At 50.9% G+C, this 13,274-nt stretch overlaps 2 long non-coding RNA genes across 2 annotated transcripts; both read left to right on the top strand.

Annotated features, from left to right (window-relative positions):
- Nucleotides 1-7,931: 7,931 nt before the first annotated feature.
- On the top strand, nucleotides 7,932-9,993 carry LOC144370034 (uncharacterized). Its single transcript, XR_013429957.1, has 2 exons — nucleotides 7,932-9,099; nucleotides 9,253-9,993. It is a non-coding gene; the product is annotated as an uncharacterized LOC144370034 (long non-coding RNA).
- A 1,368-nt stretch (nucleotides 9,994-11,361) lies between these two features.
- LOC144370033 (uncharacterized) lies at nucleotides 11,362-12,064 on the top strand. Its single transcript, XR_013429956.1, has 2 exons — nucleotides 11,362-11,549; nucleotides 11,661-12,064. It is a non-coding gene; the product is annotated as an uncharacterized LOC144370033 (long non-coding RNA).
- The last annotated feature ends 1,210 nt before the right edge of the window (nucleotides 12,065-13,274 follow it).

The following is a 13,274-nucleotide window of genomic DNA, read 5'->3' as shown; positions in this document are numbered from 1 at the left end:
GACCTTTTAGAAATCAGTTTGGAAATTTATAAAATATTAAACAAAAACTTACCACATGACCCAGCAGTTTCAATTCTCAGAATTTACCCAAGAAAAACCAAACTGCATGTCCAAAAAGAAAGTAAGTAAACTAAAGAATTAAAATAAAATAGTTAAAACAAATGTGTCTCCACAAATACTTTCACAGGAATATTCATAGCAACATTGTACATAATATCTCCAAACTGCAAACAACCAAATGCTTGTCAACTGGTAAACAAATATCATAGTGATACAACCATGGGATGGAATAAAAAGAAGCATAATACAGGCACCTGCCTAGAACTTCAAATAGGTTATGTTAAGTGAAGGAAGCTGGATGCAGAAGACAACAAGTTCTGTGGTTTTATTTATCTGGAATGCCTAGGAAATGCTCATAGGAAAAAAAAAAGGACTTAAAATTATTGACATTTTTCTAGGAGTGGAGGCAAGAGTGAAGATAGCAAGTTAGGTGATTATTGCCCAAATCCATGAATTTACCAAAAATCATTGAATTGTCTACTTGTAATGAGTGAGATTTATAGTATATAAATAATATTTCAATAACACTGTTTTGAGGGGAAAAATAAAAATGGTATGATAATGGTGAAGGCACCTAATGTGGAGTTGGGTTGCCAGTGCAAATCACCTTGGAGACCTGACAACACCTACAACTTGGGCACCTGCCCAAGTGCATCCTGGCTGCATGGAGAGCCTTAACAGCAAGGGCTTTGGGGATGACAGCACTGAGTTACGAATGAAGACTGCCGTGCTGGAAAAAATAAGCCATTTTGTAGGAAGGGGCATGAGTACAATTTAAGTCTCTGTATAGTTTGGTGGAAGGAGTGGTTTGTCCAGAAGATCAAGAGTTTAATCGTGTTTCAGGAACAGGTAGTTTGTCCCACTTGGGTCAGCATGGTGGGGTGGGGTGCAGCCCAGATAAAGGTTGAGCTGTGGTTCCCAGTGGTATGTGATTAACAATGGCTTCTTGCTTCATTCCAAGTGCCCAGAACCAATTCTGCTCCATTTGATATTTTTTCCTGACAGTGGCAAATAAAATAAGTTCCCTATAGTCCTGAAGTGTATGGTCAGACATGAAGCAAAAGCATAAGAAATAAATGCAAAAATGACACCTTCCTTGAAAACTCTGCTCACTGGCTGCAGGTCTTCTTGTACCCGGGTATTCCCATTGGCCCCTCACAGTATGTGTGAAGGGCTGGGGGTGTGGGGAGAGAAACTTCAGGGTTCAGGGACGACAGCAGTAGCAGCAGCAGCCAGAGGCAGGGTCTGGCTCAGCTCAGGTCCCCACAGCCCCTGACCATCCAGAGTGCAGAGTGGAGCGTGTGACCTGTCCCTGACCTGGGACTGACCCAACTATAGACAGTCCCTAATATAACCCAAGTCACACCCCTTCTGTCCCCTCTAAGCCCTGATGGGTGCATTCACTGGAGACCAAACAGCCTGGAGGTCCTGACTCCATCCCAAGACAGACCCCCACTGACACAGTGTGTGACACAGCCTGACCTCAGCCTGACCTATATTGAGCATGGCTGGCACAAATCCAATCAAGTTCTCCTACGAATCAATGAGGAAAAAAAATGTAAAAAGGAAGCTACGCACCACATGGCTTGCCAATCATTGGAATGGGGAGGTTGGCAAAGAACAATGATTTTACCACAAGGTGGCCAAGGTTTAGTGCTATTTATGGAACAAAGAACTGGGGAGAGTTCAGGCATGCACGAAAGTGACTGGAGGTGAAATGGGTCATATCTGTCATTAGTAATCAACTTCATTGTTCTTTAGAGGACATGGGTTCCCAAAGTGGTGGCGTGGGTGTGATCCAGTTGTGGGGTTGTCAGCCCCAAGACATCTAAAGGTCACCATCAGACACCAGTAGAGGCCCAAGGGAAGTCAGTGGTTTCAACAGAAGCAGGTGTTACAGCCCTAAAAATTAACCTAGGAAAACATGATCATCCTAAACCCCCACTTCAGAGGTGTTATCTCCACTAATGGGAAATGACAGAAACTGTAAGTATCAGAGCCTAATGGAAAGAAGTTCGGTCATGAGGGTGGGGTGCTCTTGATGTGCAGAGGACCATGTCCTCCAATTTGTTTCCTTGTAGCCATGAGGTGAAGAGGAATTCTCACTACGGCTCCTGCCATAGTGTAGTGCTCTCCCGCTGGACTGAAGCAATGTGTCCAAGTTACCATGTAACAAAGAAACAAACCACGAAACCATGACCCAAAGTTAAATTTCCTCTTTTGAACTTGATTTTCTCAGGTATTTTGTCACAGTGACCAAAAGCTAACTCATCTATCAGTTGTCTCTTCCCATGTCTCCTTCTCCCCCATCCCCAGGCCTAAACCACCCTACTACTGCCCACGCCCTAAGGGTTTCTATTCCACTTGGTGGTAAGTGCTCACAATGAATTTCTTTTTAAAAAATATTTTTATTTTTAGTTGTAGTTGGACACAATACCTTTATTTGACTTATTTATTCTTATGTGGTGCTGAGGATGGAACCCAGGGCCTTGCACCTGCTAGGCGAGCTCTCTACTGCTGAGCCCCAGCCCCAGCCCACATGAATTTCTCATGCAAAAAAAATGTAGCTTTCTTTTGCTCTGAAGAGAACTGAAAGACATCATGGCTTTCTTTACACAGCTCTCTAACCAGGAGGGCTCCTACCCACTCCACAGACTAATTCCTCTTGGACAGCAGTCCCTACAGCCCCTTATAACTGCCCCCTATATTAGAGCATCTCTCTAGACCCCTTCCCTCAGTTCAGCCCTCTTTGCCTATGTCTATGAATTTATTGCTGATATGGAGGCAAAGTCTACGAAAGTCTACTGAAAACCTTAGAATTCTAATATTTGATGAGTGATGTGTGTCATGAGAAGGTCTTCCTAAAGATTTTTATAATGAGCTAAAGTATAAATTTTAAGATGTTAGCAGACCACGGCTCAGATGTTGGCTGGCATGGCACAGGCTGGCCAAGGTCCCGGGAAACAGGAGACTCTGACCAAGCCTACCCAGTGCAGAGACACCAGGAGGAGCTTCTTCAACTGAGTTTCAATGAAGGTGCAGCTAACCAAGGGCATGCATCCAAAAGGGGCCAGTCCCTGTGGTCACGGTCAGAAAGCAGAGCACATCAGTAATAGGGGGAGTGGGTCTTGCTGGTGGTGTCAGTTGACATTTCCCTAGGGCGCTGTGACTTCTTCCCCTAGAAGCCAGACCTTGTCCTCTTATCAGGCCACCTACCCAGGAAGACCATGGCCATGCTGGGGTTTTGTCCATCCTCACTGACCAGCATCATTCAGGGGAGGAGAAAAAAGCTGTCTAAACACATACTGTTTCCAGAATTACATCTAGAAACCTGATTAATGGCACAGGGGCCTGAAGCCTCCAAAGCAGTTCTCCATCCAAATGAGACAGGAGGGCTCAAAGTTGTCAAGAAATACTTGAGAAAACATTGTGTCCCTGTCTGTGAAACCCATGGAACCTGTGTCCTATGAAGAACCATGGTGTTTGATTACACACGACAGACCACAAACTACATCACATCTGATCCCTTTTGTGCATGTCAGAACTCACTCCAGCTCTTATCAGGAGCACTAAACTTTAGCCTCCTTGTAATTAAACCATTCTCCTTTGCAAACTTCCCGGTTTTGTAAATGTGCAATCCATGTTGTGTAGCCTCAGTTTCTTTTTCTCATTGGTTTGTAGGAGAACTTGGTTACATTTGGGACGGCCACAAGGAACACAGGTCAGGCTGTGGTCAGGGCAGGGATGACACTAGGGAGGGTCAGAGCTATGTCAGTGGTGGTTCTGCCTTGGGATGCAGTCAGAGCCTCCAGGCTGCTGGGTCCCCAGGGAGTTCATGGTCAGGACTGTAGAGGGGGTGGGAGGGTGGGAGGAAGGCCATGATCTCTCCTCAGGCCACTACACAGGAAGACCATGGCCATGCTGGGGATCAGTCCAAGCACACTGTCCATGATCATTCAGGAGAGGAGAAAGAAGCTGTCTAAGAAAAAAGACAAAACCACTGTTTCCAGGCTTATTGCCAGAAACCTGGTTAATGGCACAGGGGACTGAAGGCTCCAAAGTGACTCTCCTTCCAAAGGACACAGGAGGGACCAAGGATCTCAAGAGGCATGTTATAGAAAAGCATGCCCCTGTCTGTGATGGCCATGGCTGCCACAAATGCCTCATGGTCACTCAGAGCCTTTTGCTTCCATAGAAGGTCCTCCCCAGATGACTCCGCCCTTTGGGGGCCCTTAAGTGGTCCCAAGCCTGGAAAGCAAGGAGTCCTTCCCCTAACCATGCTTAGGCAGAAACACTGGGAGTATCTGCTAGGACACTGCATGCTTGAGCCCATCTATTTAATTCAAATAAATTTGTTTCCCCATCTCCTTATGCCAACAGTGGCTGTGCATCCCTTCATGATCTGTACCTCTTCCCATTCTGCTGCAGCATGAGTCCTAATGAAGGCTCTTAGGGATGGGTAGAGTTTGTAGATTCAGACTCTCATCTCAACTGGAGCAGGACAAGTTGGTCGCACTGAAAACTGGCAAATTGTGCAGGTCAACCTTAAGGTGGCCAGCACAGAGAGTGACCCAGAGCAGTGGCAAGCTACAGGAGATGCTAGGTCTGTCAGATGAGTTCCAGGGCATTTTTGGAAGTGGCTGGCTACTGCCCCCAGGAAAGCAACAGGAGAACTGCTGCCACTAGGAGCTGGGGTTTGATGACATTCAGTGTCAGGGGACTAACACTACGGTCTGAGAGCCACATGTCAGTCCTCAGATCCCAGAGCTACACCACCAAGGAAGATGTGCTTTGCCTCTTTGTGATTCCTCTTCATGTCTGGCCCTCTGATAATTGGTAAGAGAGATGTTTAAGGGACACAGATCATGAAGGGATGCCCAGAGAAGATTCCCTAAACCAAGAGAGGCCTTTTCAATGGTGCGATGATTAGGGTTTTGTCCTAGGATAAGAGGAAGAACCAGTCTAAATCTGCAAACAAGACCCAGTGGATGGACGCTTGTGCTCCCTTGGTCCTGGCAACCTGAGTTATCTCTTCTCAGTTCTCACTGCATGGACGTGCACAGACCACATGGCAGAAGGCAGCAGCTGCAGAAGATGTTTCCTACCAAACTGCCTTTATTATAACTGACAGTCCACCAGGGTACAGCTTCCCACCAAGGCTTGAACATTGTGACCCTCCCCTCTAGTACCCTCCCTTCTGCCCCCCCACCTGCCCTCTTACTACATTCCCTGTACCCTCCCACCCCCTTCACTTTCCTGAGAACCCGCAGGAACTGCCCTGTGTGGGGAAGAAGGTCTTCACAAGCTGAAGACCTTTGGCCCTTCTGGTGTAGAATGAAGCAAAGGTGAGATCTTGCCTGAGGGGCAGCCACCCCAGAGGCCAGCGGCCAACACTGCTGTCCTCAGGGCCTCTTCTTCTGGTTGCCAGATGACACACACTTTCTCTTCTGAGGCCGTGAGGTTCCACCTAGCTCCAGGTCCACACCTTGCCCTCCGATGACCTGGAGGGGAGGCCCAGTGCAGGGTATCTTTTGCACATTGCATGAGCGTCCAGTGAGAGCGCTCTTCATGGTCCTGGCACCTGGAGGAGGGTGGGAGCTGAGGCGTCCCCTCTTGGGGGGTGGGGCCTGGAGTGCTTGGTCTCCTGAGCACAGGGTTTCTATTGGAGGGGCCTGGCTCTGGGACAGTCCCCAGGGCAGCAGGCGGTGCTGGGAGATAAGGAGGAAATCCAGGCTTTGGAGCTCATCGTCCACACTGCAGCCATTGGCTGTCTTATGTGGCCCCCCAGCAGAAGTGGCTTTTCTGGGACCCACTACGCCTTTGTTCCCCAGGTTTAATGAGGAGGATCTGCAATTATGGGGAGGATGGTTGGAGTGGATGGTCCCCAACGAGGATGACCCACGACGGCCTTGGAGGACAGCAGTGTCCTTCGATCCCAGCAACTCTGGCTCCATGGCCCTGCGCCTCTTCGTGACCTGGGAAGCCACCTCTGTGGAACAGTCCTCCATGCTGGCCCCTTGATCAGTGTGATGCTTCCGCTTCTCTGCACCTTGGTTGGCAGGTGCCTGGGAAGCTCTTGAGTCCTGTTGGGACATACCATGACCTTGAGGCCCCTGCAGAGCTGCTTCTTCACAAGCTGAAGGAGAATATGGGCACTGGCCAACTCTTCTACATGCATGACATGGGCCACAGGGACTGGGACAATCATTTCTATGGGAGGTGGGAAGTGAAGGGACAGACTTGAGTCTCTGCTGGCCACCCTCCTGGGCTTTCTTCTTGATGCCCTGAACCCATCCATGAATCTTCTGTCTCCTTCCTTTCCCTTCTACATCCTGTGTCCTGTGAAGTCACTCAAGGAAACATGGATCATAGGTAGGATAGGGACAGATGACGTCCTGTGGGCCACATGACTAGGGTCCTGTGCCTTCCTCATCTACGTGCTATCCCTTGATCCTCTGTCCACCTGTGGCCACTCCCTTTCTTGTCTATTTGTGTCCCTTTGTCTCCTAGCTGGCCAGTATTGCTCTCTGCCTTATCCACGTGGTGTCTTTCTCCACCTCCCCTAAACCTGGTTTGTCTACCTCCATAGTTCTCTGTGGTGCCTCTTTCTCTTCTCTATCTTTTCTTTCTCCCCAACCCCTGGTGTTCCTGCCATTGTTTGTGAGGAGTATAACCCGTGTACCTCCTACCTGGTCTACTGGGGGACCCTACTTCCCTCTCTACCTGGGAAGGCGTGAGTTCTTCCTCCTGGTCCAGCTCTTTTGTTAGCGACAAGATATCTATACATGGTTCAGAGGAAAGTATTTCTTCCAGGAAGCGGGAGTGAATTATGTTCTCTGCCTGGGATGAGAAGGAAGAGAGTGTGAGTGACCTTGGGAGTAAATAGCCCCAAGTCAGGAAGACTTCTAGTAGAAACAGGAAGCAATGATGATCCCATTCTCATTACACCATGGGGCTATTATAGCCCAACGACCTGCTACAAACATTTAGAAGAGGGCACGCATGTGTGTGTGTGTGTGTGTGCATGCACACCCCACACATACACACACACATACACATACACACACCAACTCTGCTGAGAATCTGTGCTAGATGATCAATTCCATGAGTTTTGCAACCTTGACTACACCAAGATTGTAGGCGCAGCCCACCTTGTTGATAAAGTCCTTATCGACGTAGCTCAGGAGACTTGAGTCTGGGTATAAATCCTCTATTGCCTGATGCTCCAGTCCTTCCTCTCCCAAGATATCAGCAAGCTCTTCTGTGGACAAGTGGGAGGGCTCCCATGTGGGAAAGGTGGTAGGCCCAAATAGCTCATCCATGATGTCCATGTACTCTTGGATGGCTTCAGGTGGGATCTCCTCAGGCGCCTTGGTCTCAGGCCCTTTGGTCTTGGCCACCTTGTTCTTGCGCGCCTTGGTCTTGCGTGCCTTTGTCTCAGGCACCTTGGTCTCTGGTGCCTTTGGTTTGGCTGTTAATGAGCAGGCGGGCTGTATTTTGGGGTTGGTCTCTCTGGAGGTGCACCCTAGGACAGGGAAGACCAGAGTGGTGCATGAATGAGGGATCCGTGTTCATCCCAAACCCTGGGTAGTAGGCAAGGCTCAGTGGACCTAACCTGGCATGCCATGCATGAGGCAACCTGACCTAGGACCTGAGGGATATAACAGTGCACCAGATGCGCCATCTAGGAGAGTCTAGCGGGAGGACATTTAGAGAGACTGAAATTCCATGTTCTCTACCCTCCAGGACCCAAGTCCTGTGCAGATGATATGTGTGTTCTTTGGACAGACAAGGAGACAAAGGAGCTGTGTACTTGTAAGGGTGAATACGCAGTTTAGACTGGGTGGCAGGTACCTCAGGGGCTGGGGGCTGTTCTGCTTCAAGACCAAATCCCCCACACTGAGGAAAAGGTCTTATTTGAGACCACAACTTGCCTTAGCCCTTGTCACCATTCAGAGACTGTCGTGGGCTCCTGTGGGAAAGAGGAAACCCTACCTGGGCGTTGGAAAGCCTCCAGGACTGGCGGCTTTGAAAGTTGCAGCATTGGAGGTACAGGAGGAGGTCGGCACTGGAAAACCCCTGTCAACTGCATCCTTGGATCCTCCATCTCCTCCGCAGCCTCAAACTCCATGAACCTTGGTGGGCAAGGGAGGCACAGGCTGAGCTGAGAAGCAGGTCAGCCATAGCAGGCAGGTGCTAGCCCCATACCAGGGAGGAGCTGGGGGCAGAGATATGGATCTGTGTCCTGAAGTGGGCCAGGCCAGCCCAGGAGGGAGCTGCTACATAGGAGGAATGGCCGTTCTGAGGGAACACCACATCAGCCAGCACCTGAAGGGAATGAGCTCTGAGTGACGCGGCATAGCCCCTAGGTGACCCTTGTTTCCCCTGTCCCTGCCAGGAACCACATGGATCAGGCAAGTTCCAGAAACTGGTCAGGGAAATGATGTATATGAGGGTCCTGGCCCAATTAAGGGATGCTGAGGCTGGGACCTTGAGCCTTGGAAGGATCACCTGGGAAAGAAAGGCACAGGAGGGGTCATGTGGAGGTGGAAGCTAAACTGAGAACATTGGGTTGCTTCCTTGGAGGGCTGGTTCTTTTTCTTCCTTTCACTTGTTGGAATGTCTGGGATTTCATAGAGCAAAGGCAGTAAAGATGGCAGACCTGTCCTAGGGCATCTGAGGTTCTGGATGCCCCTGACCGTGCACTCTTCACTGCCACCCCCTTCTGGCACATTGGCTTGAACGCGTACCACTTTCATGAGCTCCAGTAGTCCCCACTCTAAAGAGGTGCCAGTTCCCGGGCAGGTGGTGTGTGTGAGGCTAGTGGAACTCTTTACCTCTGCCCAGACAACAAAGGAGAAGGAGTCAGTGTGGCTGGACTGGTTTCTCCTCCCCATTGGGACCCTGAACCTCAAGACACAGTTGGAATCACAAACATTGAGGCTGGAGATTCTGGGATTGTTGTCGAGAGGATGTCCAGCGCTTCAGCTAGAAGGAGCTGCAATTTGGAGAGCTAGACGCCTCAGAGCCAACACATAGGTAGGTGACATGCCCTACCCACCCTGCTGTGCAAACCCTGGATTCCCACCTAGATTCTGGGCCCCGGAAGCTAGCTCACTTTTGTGAGGTCTCATAGAAGACCATCCGTTCAAAGTTGCTGGTGCGCTGCCATTCCTTCCAACCCTTCCGCAGGCCCTCTTCCATGGTCATGGTGGGCTCCCGTCGGGACAGAGACCGAAGCACTGGGCTGGAATTCATCAGGATCAGTGTCCACAAGGTCACCCTCCTTCATCGGCAGACCAACATACCTTCCTAACTTTATTACTACTTCCCAGTCATGTGCACCTCAAAGTATTGACATTGGACTCCAGGACACTCATGCCAACCTGAACACCAAGGGCTGCATTGACCAGCATGATTGTGCTTGGATTCCTCTATGATGTGCTGTACTAGGTGCTGAATGTGGTTATCCTCCCACATTCACCTGGTGAAGCCCTAACCCCAGTGTGATGGTATCTGGAGCCTGGCTTTAGTGCTCAGAGGGTGAGATGAGACCCTGAGGGTGGTGCTTCATGGGGGCATTGGTGTTCTTCCTGGAGAAGGAGGAGACACTGAAGAGATGTCAGTCATGTGAGGACACAGGTGAGCCACCTGTCTTCCCAGCAAGGAGAAGAGCGCGTTCATGGGACTTTAGGTCACGTGCCCGCTACCTGGGAATCCTGACTCCAGGACTGTGAGAAAGGAATGCCTGCCTGTGTGTGTGTCCACGTGTTCCACAGCATCCTGTATGGTGGCCCAGGCTGACTAAGACCGTGCACAGAATGGCCTGGGAGCACAGTTACAAACTGGGGAAAGATGAACATGCCCATGCAGTGTCCAAAGACAGCATCCCCTTGAGTGTGACATCACCAGCGGGTCCCAATCAGGAGTTCATGACAATGTGTGTGGGTATCCTTAGAGTTCTGTCTAGGGGCCAGCACCCCTAAGCTCACTTGTGGTTGGGATGTGCTCTGTGCCAGGAACAATCAGGTCTATGGTGGAAGGTGAAATGACTGGGGGAGGGAGCATTATGTGGAGTCAGACAGCCAACTCCAGTTCCTGGCCCACATTACCCCAGGAACCTCCTCTGACCTTGAGTCCTCCTGTGATGGTGATGATCATTGGAAACAAAGATTTCCTGCCCTCACAGGCCTGTGATGGGCACCTGACATAAGGCACATTTCATTCCCTGGTGTGAGGGGATACATCTGGGACTGTAAGGGTCTCAGCTTGTCCCCTCACCCTCAGGACCTCTCTTCCAGTTCCCCTACATCCCAGCCTCCTCTCTCCAACCCACGCTCTTCCTCCTCACAGAGCTCAAGGGGTTGCCTGAGGAGAACACTCACATGAGGAAGCAGGAAAATGCTTCCACATCAGGAGTCTGAGGAAGGTGCCTGCGGACCAGGGTCTTGAAGCGCTGCCAGCGCCGGAAGTTCTCATAGACGCTGGAATGTCCACCAGAGTCCTCTGGTGGCACCTCCGCAGCCGGGAACATGGGTGGTGCACCTGCCCCATACACTGTACCTGGCCACTGGCGCGCATTCATTGGGAACATGATGGGGGCCAGCTGGGCAAATGGCCGAGGTGCTGGAGGGCGCAGGCCCAGGTGCCAGTGGATCCCATAGTTCTGGATCCCCCCACTTGCTGAGGCAGGCACAGTGGTCCTTACACCAGAAGGTGCCACGAGGAATGGAGCAGGATGCTCCACACCCCCACAGGAGACCCCTGGGGCCCCCCAGTTGAGGGGTGCCTGAGTGTGGGCAATGTTCTGAATATGAGGGGGCCCTGCTGGCCTCAGTTGTGGCCCACATTGTCCAAGGGTGGACAGCCCTGGCACATAGAGTTGTCCAGGGTAAGCGGACAGCACCAGAGGGTTAGCCTGGGAGATGGGTGCAGTCACCCGTGGTGCCAGAGGCGGCTCCCAGAACGGCTGGTGTGTTGGCACAGGGGCAGCTGGAAGAAAGGGCAGGCCCCTGAACGCAGACATGTGGGCACCAGGATTGAAGTTCATGCCTGGTCTCTGGAATGCAGATGCTGTGGAGGCAAAGAAAGGGGAGAATGGAGGAGGGGGAATGGCAGCAGGATTCAGGCCCCCAGTTTCTTACTCAGTGGGAATCTGAGGACAAATGCTCACAGCTCAGGGCCCTGTTGGCAGGGATATTGTGCAGTTTGCAATTGTCCCTGAGTGAATTTCATGCTGTGTTCCCTTTGTCATAGTTCTACCCTGAGAAAACTGGTTCCCAGTATACCAGGGCTCCCTGAAGGCTGTCAGTGGACTGTGGCACCTCAGCTTTCCCTGCCTCTGAGAGGTCCCTTGTGCATCCTTGGCAGACAATCCATTGGCCTCCTAGGTGACTCCCTAGAAATGGATCAATGTGACTCTGCTCAGTGGCACCATGCCCCTCCCATGCTCGCCAACAGGAAAGGGATCTTCTCGAGGGCAGATGCAGGTACTCCAGGGTCGTTTGTGAAGGTGACGGGTTCTAAAGATTATTGCCCCACCACCTCCTCAGCCTTCCATTTGCTAATACTCCTTGTGTACCCCTCCACTTCTTTCCTAGGCTTCCACAAACAAACAAGAAACACCTGATTAAGATCTCTGCCTAGCTAGAGGCTGAGGAATCCTGAAGTTCACCCCGCCCAGCATGTGGGTGCCTCTCCCAGCACTTCCCACAGCAAACACTGTGGGGGGACAGATTCTGGCCAGCTGTGTCCCCAGTGTTCACTGGTTCCTGCTAGGACACAGGGAAGAGGTCTATGTGATAGACACTGAGCTCCCCAAATCCTCTCCTGGAATGACCAGCAACAGCTTCTGAGGATCATGGGAGGTGGTGGGATTATGAGCAGTGCGGCTCTTCAGAGATTTTCACGGCCACTGTCATGTTTTTATTGGGCCTGGGAATTGGAGTCATTCTGAGGTCCTTTTCCTTTGAGCTCCCAATAAATGGAAGGAAAGTGTCACAGAGGATCAGGCCTGTGCCAGCTGCTACCTGTGGCAAGGTTGTTTGGAGCACATCCCTGTCCACCAGGACGTTCTGCAGAGTGTAGTCAAGGGATGGGAGGTGCACCACACTTCAACACTTGCACATATTAATCAGGACACCTGCCTAAGTTCCAATGACAATACGTGTGGGGACCCTTCCTAACTGTGTGCCACTCTCCTTCCTGTCTTCATGAGAACCCAGTCATCTTCAAACCTGATCCTGGAAAATGAACACCCCACATGTGCTCCCTTTTCATGGAGTACCAACCAAACCAGGAAGATAAGCAAAGTCTTCCTGTTGATTTCAAAACAAGGAGCTGAGCCTACACTCAGAGATAACCATTCAGAAGACCCCCCAGAGGCCCAAATCTATGTTGGTTGAGGTTTCCTGGGTGCCCTGCCCTTCAAGAATCAAGGACACCAACTGTCTGAATGGAAGGAGAAGTTTTCCTGGGCAGGAAGTTGGCAAGGTGCCCTGGGCTGTGGCAGTTGGAGAAACCTGCAGCCTCACCCACAGAGAGTATATCACACTGCGACTGTGGTCATTTATGAGACCCACTGGGCAGTTTTCTAGCTATGAACACTCCTCACCACTGCCCAGTTATGATCTGAGACTCTCGGTCAATCCCCTCAGAATGACATCCCAGGCAGCTTCCCTGTGTCTTAGGAATGGGCACAGGGCTCAGCATCTTGACTCCTGGGAGCCCTAACTGACCACCACTGTGACACCATCTGGGACTGCCTAAAAAGCCATGCAGTGACCTGTGTCCATTGTATAAGGAATCAAGCCCTTGGCCTCTCTCCCTTCTGCTGACCCAATGTATTTCCCCTGAGTAGCCTGGACCTGGGTCTTAGGAGCCCGCCTCCCCATGAGCAGTATCAGTCTTCCTGGGGCTTCCTGGGCCATGTCAAGTGCATCCTCTAAGGCTCTTTCCTTCCCTTACTTCTGCTCAGTGAGTTGACCTCAGGGGAAGTACTCCATTCTAACTCCCAAGGGTTTGGGAGGTGACTGCTCCTCAGATAACAAGCCCCTGACCCTCCAGGCTCACCTCCTTCCAAAGGTCAGGACACTGGACACAGTGTCTCACAGTCTCCACAGTGGGAAAAGTCAGTACAGGATCCAGAGAGTGACCTGTCTGTAACAGATTCTCAGGGTCCAACTGAGCCAAGCTGGGCAAAGTTTAAATGTAAA

Source organism: Ictidomys tridecemlineatus, chromosome 13 (genome assembly GCF_052094955.1).
Source record: "Ictidomys tridecemlineatus isolate mIctTri1 chromosome 13, mIctTri1.hap1, whole genome shotgun sequence".
Lineage (NCBI taxonomy): Eukaryota > Metazoa > Chordata > Mammalia > Rodentia > Sciuridae > Ictidomys > Ictidomys tridecemlineatus.
The sequence above is the reverse complement of the archived record's forward strand: the minus strand, read 5'-3'. Positions and strand labels throughout refer to the sequence as shown.